Source organism: Cupressus sempervirens, chromosome 6 (genome assembly GCF_028749045.1).
Source record: "Cupressus sempervirens isolate cs-2001-9-10 chromosome 6, ASM2874904v1, whole genome shotgun sequence".
In the NCBI taxonomy this organism is placed as follows: domain Eukaryota; kingdom Viridiplantae; phylum Streptophyta; class Pinopsida; order Cupressales; family Cupressaceae; genus Cupressus; species Cupressus sempervirens.
The window spans coordinates 158,250,907-158,262,167 of NC_143123.1; positions in this window are offsets into that span (position 1 = coordinate 158,250,907).

Genomic DNA, 11,261 nt, shown 5'->3' on the forward strand with positions numbered 1-11,261 from the left:
AAGGTATATTAGATTTAAATAAAGTTATCAAAAGATTGGAGAAGGTAGATTTATATTTTTTAATATTTTTTTTATATAGGGTTTTAAAAAACTATCTATGGGTTAATAATGTACAATATTTTTGTAGGGGAGCAATTAATGGTGAAGCTGAATAGCTTGTAGTGGTTATGGATAGTTTTACAATATTGTATCAATAGTTGAGACTTTCAAGTAAAATTTTTTTTTTTTTTGATAGAGGTCATTCACAAAGACATTTTAGGTACTTGATAAGGGTCCATGCGTGCCTAAAACTTCTTCGGCTAAGAGCCAAGGACTAAGGAGCATCCACGCTGCCAAATTTGCCCGGGGCACAATTCCGACCTCATCCCTTTTTGATGTCTTTGGACCTTGCACTTAGCAAGACTTGATCCCTGGTGGGCTCTTTGTGAGCCATTCAACTTCACCATAGACCAAGGGCTCTTTGACTTCAAAGTAATTTTTTATAATGAAATGTTTTTTTTTTTTTTTTCAAAAAGCAATCAATAGTGTGATGTCAAATCAAGTGTGCAACTATGGGTCCTAATGTACTACAATTTTGAACACCAAGGCAAAAAAACATCATGATGTGATGTATGTGTCTTTTTTTCTTTTCTTTTTCCAAGAAACAACCAATTACATGATGTCACATCACCTATGCAAGTATGGGTATATAATGCACTACAATTTTGGATACCTTGACAAAAAAACATGTTGATGTGGGCATCATATTTGGGCGCCTCATATTTGATAGTGTGAGCTTCAAACCTTAGTCATAAGCTAAGGATTTGTTTTGCTACCATAAAAAAAAGACTGATTTAAATTTTCTACCTAAAATTTGGACACTTATGTTCATACATTTACTATCTTTAAGAACTTAGGGTGCATGAAGTTAGTTATAAGAAGTATAGTGTTGTACTTCTTATCTTCAAAGTTCAAATTCTACTGGGGTGTTATTGTTGAATGTTTATGTTAGATCAAATAAGGTTTATGACTTCACCAATTCATAACTTCTTATACAAAAATATATCCTTTTTTTAAAAATGAATTGTTTAAAAATAATGAGTTTACTATAAAATATTTGATATTGTAAATTGTAAATTTTAAATATAAATATGATTAATTAGGAATTATTTAAGAGGGGTTATAGGATCTATTATAAGGAAAGCATTTTTTCCACAAGATAAAAGCTACATATTTGTATATTAAAGTACCTAAAACAAGGGGGTTGACCCTTAAGACCAATACAATGGAAACCCCATTAACAGGAGTTAACCATCTACATGATATCTAGCTCCATCACAGCTCTATCATTTGATATCAAAAATTCATCCCCAAAAAACCTATTTAACTAGCTAAAGTACTTATCTAACTTAGCATTAACAATGTCCATAGTAGTATCTATTATTGACACAATGATATAAGGATAAATCCTAAAACTATGAGCAAATTTTTTGAAACCAAATAAGGCCATGCATGGCCAGTCCAAAACTTTAAGAGTTGGGACATGCTTGCAGATCCACAACAATGCAGACAAAACACAAAATAGAAAAATGCCTTAATTATTTGTCTTATCCTTCCTAGACCTTGAAAGGAGAATCTTAGTCCAGTCATTTGCAAAGAATTCATAGATTTTCTTGGAGTCTCTTCCTGTTAGCATTGCATCCTCCTTCTCGTGTTGAAGAAGTTGCAATCACATTCATAACCTTTATTGCAAATTTCATTGGAGTGTTGAAACTCTCATTCAAGGAAGCAATATGGACCTGTCGGGAGACAATATCTCCTTTGGCATTTTCCATGGTACTCTCTAGATTGTGGCAAACAATACACTTGCCCTTAGGCATCTCAATATCTTGAACCTGTGACACTTTGGGGTTAGACAAAAACCTTTTCTTTACCTTTTTTTCTTGGGACCCTCTAGGGAAGTAGTAGTCATAGGGGAGGTTTCATTTATGGCAAGTGCGACATGGGGTAGAGGAAATGAAGCCAACAGTATTGATGTTAAAACTAGCCAAAGACATGAGTAGAGTCAAGACCGGGCTCATTTTTCTTCACTTCGTCCTCCATGGAATCTGAGGTCTCCTCTTCCACCTTATCCTCCTCAACATACTTATCCCCTACCGCTTTCTCCTTCCTCATTGGTTTTTTCTTTTCACTCTCCCTCGATCCTGACTCTTGTTCTTCCATTTCAATTTTGTTATTGACCATTTATTTCCACCTTGCCTTACTTTTACTCAATTTTCCCCCAAAAAAAACAAACAATTGAATCTAGAAGTGAACTTCATAATTCAACCAATCTATCAAACCTCATGCACCTACTATCACAATCATCTTCAGACTCCACCAAATCAACCTCCGTAGGGTCTTCAATTTTGGGTTGTTTAATATTAGATTGGGCCCTATCAATATCACTTTTTTTAGAAGACCTAGAGGGAGTGGAAGATGGGGATGGCTAAGGAGTGGGGATCGTAGAGGAACTACCACCCACAACACTTGAGGAATTAGGCGGGCCCTGGGCATCTTGCATGACAATAAACAAATGGAGGGAAGCGAGGTAAATGAAAGCTATGAAGGCATAGAATGAGACCTTGGTGTAATATCACAATTTTTTTGCCTTTTATTTTTCCCTAACATCCATCATCATAGCCTCTAAATCATGCAACACAAAGAAAGGAATAGAGATTTTATCATGGTATCTAAAATTATTATGCAAAGGAAAATGGTAGTAGTAGTAATAAACACCAAACCTTCTCTCGAGTGTAAGGTACTTCATAATCAAAAGATACACCTCATCTCATGGCTTAAGAAGCTCTTCTCGATTAAACCCACCTTTGTGTTTGATTTGGGCTTCATCTTTCTTAAAGAATTTGTTGAGGCTCATTTCATCCAAAACTTTGGTCACCTTCCACCATTTTATGTCATTCATGGAAAGCCCAATGGCCATTGCAATAATTTCTTCACTAACTTGGAAAGTGATGCCATTGATAGTCACTCTCTTTCATTCTAGGAATCAGCAAACTGGGTGGAGTAGTTTTTTTCATGTCCCTTCATCACCTCCATGAAGGGGACAAGACCACTTTCCTTAATCATCATCTAGCCACAAATAGTTTTTTACACATAGTTCTCAATTTTAGGTGGCTCAATTCTCACCATGTCACCACCCAACTCTACCTCTTTCTCAGACCTCTCTGAATAATCTAGATTGACACATTATTGTAGTTATAGCTCTTCATAGGCAACTCGAAATTGCCAAATTTAGTAATAAAAAGTTATTTTGAGTTGTCATAATTATTACTAGGAATAACAATAAATTGTTCTTCTAGACACAAGTGAGGAGATGTGTGTGAGCGTCCATTATCATTCCTACTCTTCTCTGATAGATGTGATCGCTAATCCATGCCAAAAGCTTAGTAGGATGGAATAAATATTTACTCAGTCTCTTTCTAACAAGATAGTTGGAAATCCAATTCATGAGCCTTACCAACTAAATCTTAATTACATAATACTTAATACAAAAAATCACTTTAACATTTGTCATTAGACACCTTTTAATGATAGTACTTAAATTCAATCTTGAATTCACAAAGGTACCCCTCTTAGCATCGCCTTTGAATTCCAATAGGTTTCAAGAAAAATAAGTTAACAATCATTTCTCGATAAAACTATGTCATAAGATTAATTGAATCTTATCTTTTTAAAAATAAGTATCTAATTTCTAGCTAGTTGTCTATAAGATGAGTTGGATGTGAGTTTTTTTCTTAGTAATTTTCAACTTTATGGGTGCCTATCTAAACCAAACTGATATATATGATTTTTATTAATTTTCAACATGGTTTGTTACTCGGTATTCATCTTGAGATTCTCAATCTCTTCTTTGCATAAAAAGTTGAATTTTATGTTGAGGAGTTTGCACACTAAATATTGGATCAATGACTTTTGAATTTTTTTAAGTTGTTAATAAATCATGCAATACATCATAACATGTTGATGCATTGTCAATATCATTAAGTGATTCTTTTAAGGCCTCATGATAAGTGTTAAATCAAGTATTGCTAGATATTATTTCTACTTTCATATTTATGCAAATGGAAATCCAACTCACAATAAGGAATAGATAAACTAAGAATCAAGTTCAAACAATAAGAGTGGGCGGAAGTGGAAACAATGTTAAGATAAAATGTTATTTTCTCACTTTTCAAACTAAAAACTTATTTGTTAATACTAGTTAAATTGCATTGGAAATAAACAAATCAAAGTGACTCCAAAACAAGTGACAAAATATAAATTATTTTGCATCAATCAATAATTCAAATAAATAATAATTCCAATGTACTATTTATTAAGGTCTTGTTCTTATTCTTATTTGATAATAGATCCACCTCTTTTAAAATATAAAGCTAATCTTTGAAAAAATTATAAAACTTATACAACAAATTCAAAATAAACAACTAGATAATCATTCTCTCATACAGATTTTTTTAGTAACATGTATTCATCTCATATAAAATATTACAATATTAAAAAAATCAATCATCTATAAATAAATAAATAATTCATAACAACCAATTTAAACATGTATTTATCCCATATAGAAAATTGTGATATTTGAAACAATGATTCCTATATATAAAATTAAATATCATTAAATTAAAAATGCACTAGAGTCAATTTTAAGCATATATTCGTTCCATATAGGATTTTATAATATCTAAAATAAAATTAAAATACTGTACAAATTCTACACAAACATATTTTTTTATACAAGAATAAGATAAAGTGGATTTGGAAAATTCAATGAATTCAGTAGCTATAGTGAGAGGCACGTTTTTTCGTGGACAAATTTAGCGGCATCTGCAATTTTACTATTCGGCCGGCTATTCTGTCGTATCGTTTGGCTTTGTGTACACATGCTTTTGAACTGGTCCCGCTTTTTCAACAGTAAAAACAAAAACCTACGACTTATATTCAAAAGGTAATTGTTATGATATTACGTTTCTCATGTGTACGGCTATCTTTCAGTGGTGGAGAGGAAAGATTCGTTTCCTTCGTATCTCTGCCAAAAGATTCTTTGGCATGCAAATCAATACTTGTCTATCTTTTCAAAAACTATTATGGTTATGCATTCTCCTTCAATCTAATTTGGCTTCTAATTTTATAATTCAAATACCAGGTACTCATATTTTATTTTGATAATTACGGTCAATATCTAAGGCATTATTTTGTGGAAGTCATCTAAGAATAGGACAAGTTGTTCTAATTCGTAGGTAAGAGTTAAAAATTTATATTGTGTGTTGTGGATAAGACAAGAAAAAGTTGGATAGATGCAGCAACCAACCTATTTCTTCCGAGTTTGGAATAATGGAATTTGCATACTTGCACTTTTTTTTGATTTGATTTGTCATATGTGATGTGTTGCCCTCACTTGTTAAGATATCAAAAGAGACTCTTGTGAAAGAATAGTTTATTAAACTATCACACATAACTATTACTAGCACTTGCATCTGAAGGAGCAAGGGGTACGTCGATAGTGACAAAAGGTGGAAGTCTATATGAGATAGTTGTCCATGTATATTTTTACTAAATATTTAATACGACACGAAAAGAATGTAAACAACAAAAAATATATTAAACATTTTTAATTTGACATAAATAACAATCAAATCCATGATAGTCACATTCATATTCTTAAATTCATATAAGAAATGTAGAAGAAAAAAACATTTATTGCTTGTTGAAACTTTGCATGTTCACTAGATTTTTTTTAATAATTTAAAAATTAAGCTAAATTAGAATGCAATTAAAAAATAAAAATAAAAAATTAATGAAAAATCCTAATGAATGGTGGTCCCTGCATAGGCATCGCCTGAAATTAACACCTTTCATATTGACATTCCTTTTAGTTTCCTCAACTAGGTTCTTTAGGAAGTTTTGGCTTGGTTCATCAAGTTTCACAAGGTTGTACAAGTTTCTTTGGGGCCTGTCTTTCTCAGTCCAAATCCATATGTCTTGGATGGGAGGATCATCTGCCTGACTGGTTTTAAAAATATAATTTTCAGTGGGAGGTCCTCACAATATTGTTAGGTATCTTCGTATCCCTTTCTCTATTGAACCTTCTCTTAGAGATACATGCCTTTGGGTTAAGGAAAAAATCACCAAAAAGTTAAATAAATGGCACAACAGATCTTTATCTCTCGCTGGTAGAGTTCAGGTTTGCCCAAAAATCCTCTCCTCTTACAACATATATTATGCCTCTGCTTGGATGTTTAATAACTAACAAATCCTTGAAATTCAAAAGGCCATCAAGAACTATCTTTGGTTGGATGGCCAAGGTAACAAGAAGCTTCATGTTGTTAAATGGGAGTGGTGTCACATTGACAAGCTCCTTGGGGGTTTAGGGCTGAAGGACCTTAAAACTGGGGGCTTAGCTCTTGCCTCCAAATGGATCTTTCACTCTTTGGATGGGGATGATCCTTGGAAAGTTCTTATTAGAAGTAACATTGAAAGGGGTTTCCCTAAAAATGCTAAATTTTGGAAAAATTTACCTTTTTGTGACTTGATTTATGGCAACTTTCCTATTGTGGTGCAAGAATCTATTGTCTTTAAATCCATTTGGAAAGCCTAGAACCATGTTAGATCTTACATCATGAATAAGAACTTTCATGATAACAATCAACTCTATGGTGAGAGATCCATTTGGTGGAATTTGCATTTAACTGGTAAATCTCTTGCCCTCTCCCAAGGATGCTTTGCCAAGCACTGGTCTACCATAGGGATCATATAATTTGCAAATATTTTTGAAAATGACATGGGATGATTTGTCATGTTGACTCCAATAGATTTTTGAACATTAAATGGCCGGATGGAACCATTATAACCAGGTTGAAAGCCAATAATATCTATAGTGATATTGATTATAATGATTTCATCATCAACCATGTCAATAAAGTTTGGTACACTAATCTTGATGTATCCTCTTGGAAGAAATACTTTGATAAGCTATGGAAAAGCACAATTGATCCTAAGATCAAATGTTTTAAATGGTTGTTAATTTTGGATAGACTCCCAATTATAAAGGACCTTTCTAAGATGCATTATTGTGCTATTTATAAAACTCCGGAAACTAGGAGGCATGTTTTCTTTGATTGTAGCTTTTCTAAAGAGATCTAGCTCATGTTTGGTATCTCTTTTCTTGCCAAGTTTAATATTTTTGAAATTATTGCTGGTCATATTGATGGGATTAAGAAGGATACTAATATTTTCTGGAACATTCTTTCTTCTAACATTCTTTGGCAGACTTGGAAATGCAAGAACAAGTAAAGGTTTCAAAACATTCATAGGGTTCTTACTGAGTCTTTTCGAAGTCTCACTCAGTTAAAAAATTTCTTTCAAGTTCATATTACTATGAAAGTTGATAAGGACAAATTTAAAAGACTTCTCAATACTAGTTACGCCACCTTCTTCACCACTGAGCTCAAGGATGGACACTTATGGAGGAGGCATATGGACAAATTCCAACATTTTGAGCAAGCTATCAAGCTCTCGAATATGGAAGTGAGGAGGACTAATAAAAACACCATTGGCAACATGATCCTCTTGCTCAATCAAATTCAGAACCAAAAGAACATTGTTTGGATGGAGGGCAATTTGGGTTGGACAACATGGGTGGATGCTCATGAGGATCTGCTTCATTAGTTCTCCTTTCTTGTTTATCTAATGTTTATGGTCTATTACTTTACTCTTTGATACTCTCATGCTAAGGCTTTGCCTTGTGTATTTTTAAAACTCTTTGGTGAAATTTTGTATTTTGATCTCCCTATATATTATACAAAAAAAGTTGTGTAGACAAAGCATGCTACCATTAGTTTCTCCACAAAACACATATGTATTAATCAATTTTATTCTACATAAACATGATAGTTGATATTGGATATATACAAATATGCATAAATCAATAAACTGCATTGCATTGCCACAAGGGGTATCTTTTCAAGATACCTACAACACAATAACTTTATACATTATGGAAAAATGATATTGAAATGCATAAATATAGCTAATTAAAAAAATTGTGAAGTAAACACACATAGATGCATATATTGAAAGTTTTTGCAATTGAGACTCTTTTTTCTTCTTCTAATAATGGTTTATGGTTTGCTTTTCATTCTTGAATATTGATCAAAAGAGAATGGTGGCTCTATACAAAGGTTGTCTAGTGATTTAACTCCTGGTATAGTTATAAAAGTCAAACCTTGTTGTTCTATTAGACTAGTATCATTTTTTGTTTTCTAAAGTTTCTGCAATTCCCAAGAAGATTGTGAGAGAAATTTCTCCTCCCAAAACTTAAGAATTTATCTCCCCTCTCTTACCATTGAGATAATGTGATAGGGTATGCTTATCTTGGCAATTTAGAGAAGTCAATACCTGGTACCTGCAATCTACATAAAATTCGCGCATGTACAAACACAACATTCTAAACTAAACAGGAAATGGCAAGAAGTAATGCATCTTGTAGATCCCGACTAGCAGGTGACTACAACTCCCTTCCTTAGCCACATCAGAAATGCCATACATAAAGAAAACACACACACACACACACACACACACACACACACACACACACACACACATGTAGTATGGGGTAAGTATCCATAAGAAAACACATATGATAATCCATCTAACTAATCATCATCAATAACTGAAATCACTATAATAATCATCATGCATACATGAAGTATAGAGTACCAAGTAATCTCATCATAAATCAACTAAATCTAAAACAATATTTAATAATCTCAAAACAATACTACTAATAATCAAGCATACATTTGGCCTAAAAGAGTTCGGCAATGATAACAAAATGTAAACTAGGGGCAGGCACTACATCCACCCCCCTTAGACTTAGGCTTACTCCTATAAGAGTGTTTAAACCAACAAACTCACTGTGCAAGTCCCATTGACCCCTTCCCCGTGCAGGAGGATATGACTCCATTGAGAACACTCTCTGGGATCTACCCATGTCTCTAACCATAGGTTTTGAAACTGAAGTTCTCTGATTTGAGAATTGTGATTTTCCTTGAGGGCAATGGGACAACTTGTGTCCATGTTGTCTACATGAGAAACACTCTCTATTGGAACTCTCCTGCACTCTAGGTGCACTAGACTACTGAACGCTACCCCCACTATCATAAGACCCACACTCTCATAAGACTGGTTACTCTGTGCAGGTTGAGTGTACTAATTTCTCTTGTTGTGTTGAGCATTACAATAGCTCCTAGTGCTGGAACCATCACCATCACTCTGTGTTGGAGGATGAGTTCCTCCCTGCTATTGATTACCTCTAGAAGGAGGTCTCCTACTACCATCTACTCCTTGATTACCCTTGGACCTTTATGCTGTAGGTGCTCTCACAAAACCTCCATGTCCTAGGTTAACACTCTATTCTTTAAGGATGGCTCAATGTACCACCTCTTTGATGGTTTTAGGTTCAAACACTTTAACACCCCCAACTAAACAGTTGTTCAAGCCTCTGATGAAATGTTGTGCCAACTATGCTAGGTTATCACTAATTCCTGAATAGGGCATGAGCTCATAGAATTTGTGCTCATACTCTACTACAATCATAGTGAAATGTCTTAGGTTGTGGAATTCATTTGCTCTATGCTGCTTCCATTCCTTTGATAGGAATCTCTCATGAAAGTTTTCCAAGAATAACTCCCATGTGATACTGGTCATGTCTATGCCTAGCTTCTCTTCGATAGTCCACCAAGTGGCTCCAAAGAGTTCTAGGTTGGTAATAGAAAACCTCACTTTGACATTACTATCAAAGTCTTGAATAGCAAGAACCCTATCAAGAGCAATAAGCCACTGCTCAGCTACATAACCTTAACCATGCCCATTAAAGGGATTAACCTTGGACCTCTAAAGTTTCTTCATCTGAGTAGATACAATCAATCTTTGTCGATCCCTTCGTGGGATCCTAGACCTAGGTCTATGCTCATGTCCTGTCTGATGTGCTCCATCTTGATCAACACCCTGAAGAGGAGGAGGTAGGAGATCAATGACGATCTTCATCATTTTCCTCAGGTCAACTTCCTCTAAATCAGCCTGCTGCTCTCTATGGTTCTCTTCTTGATGCTCACTAACATGCTCCTCCCTACCCTCTTCCTGATTAAGGTTTTCGTGGATAGACTCATGTACACTGATGTTTCTACCTCATCCATGACCTCTACCATGGCCTAGGCTATGACCTCTAATTGAAGATCTCATCCCAGATACCATCCTCTAATAATATCCAAGAGACAAGATGCTATAATAACCATAAAACATACTACTGTAAAGCATATATAAAAGACACATGTTTTGAAAATAGTATAAGTTCAATTTTTTGTTTTTCCTAATTTTAGGTTTAAGTATATTTCAGTTTTGAAGTCTAAATGTTCAAGTTTTGAAAATATGCAACTAAAATTTTAAGTTCTTTTTCAGTTCAACTAGTTCAAGTTTCAATTTGAAGTAGATATACATAACAATTTAAAGTTTCGCTTTTGTTCAACTAGTTGACAACTAGTGGCATTCCAATATACCTAGGGCTCCCAACATAGAAACTTGGGCTCTAATACCAGATGTAATGCCCAAGAATATCGTGAGAGAAATTTCTCCTCCCAAAACCTTCTCTCTTCCGAAATTCTTTCCTCTCCCAAATTTTGCGGCCCCTTCATAAAACTTCGGTCCCTTGAAAATGAACCCTCAATTGATGATAAGGAGTTCTCTCCTAAATTCGAGGCACTAATTGTGCAATCATCTGAGAGGACTCCTTGCTCACAACCCTTTAACTCTTGGTTATCTTTTCTTTATCTTTTTTATGCATGTTTAATGAATTATAATTTATCTTTTTCATGCATGTTTAATGAATTATAAACTAACTTTATTTAATTTTCACTTGACCTCTCTTTCAATTAATTTATTAAATTTTAATCTCATGCACACCTTATGCAAACTTTAAACTTTTAATAAATTAATATCTTTTCCACTTTTTAATTTATTTGTTATATTTTAATCTCATGCATACGTTATGCAATTTTAAAACTCTTAATAAATTAATATCTTTTCATGCTTTAATTTAGTTTCAAAATGTTAATTGATAAAATATTTATTAACTTAAATAATAAATATATTTAGCATTTATTTAAAAATGAACTCTAAATATATTATTGTTAAATTAAATAAATATTATTATGTTCTAAAATTAA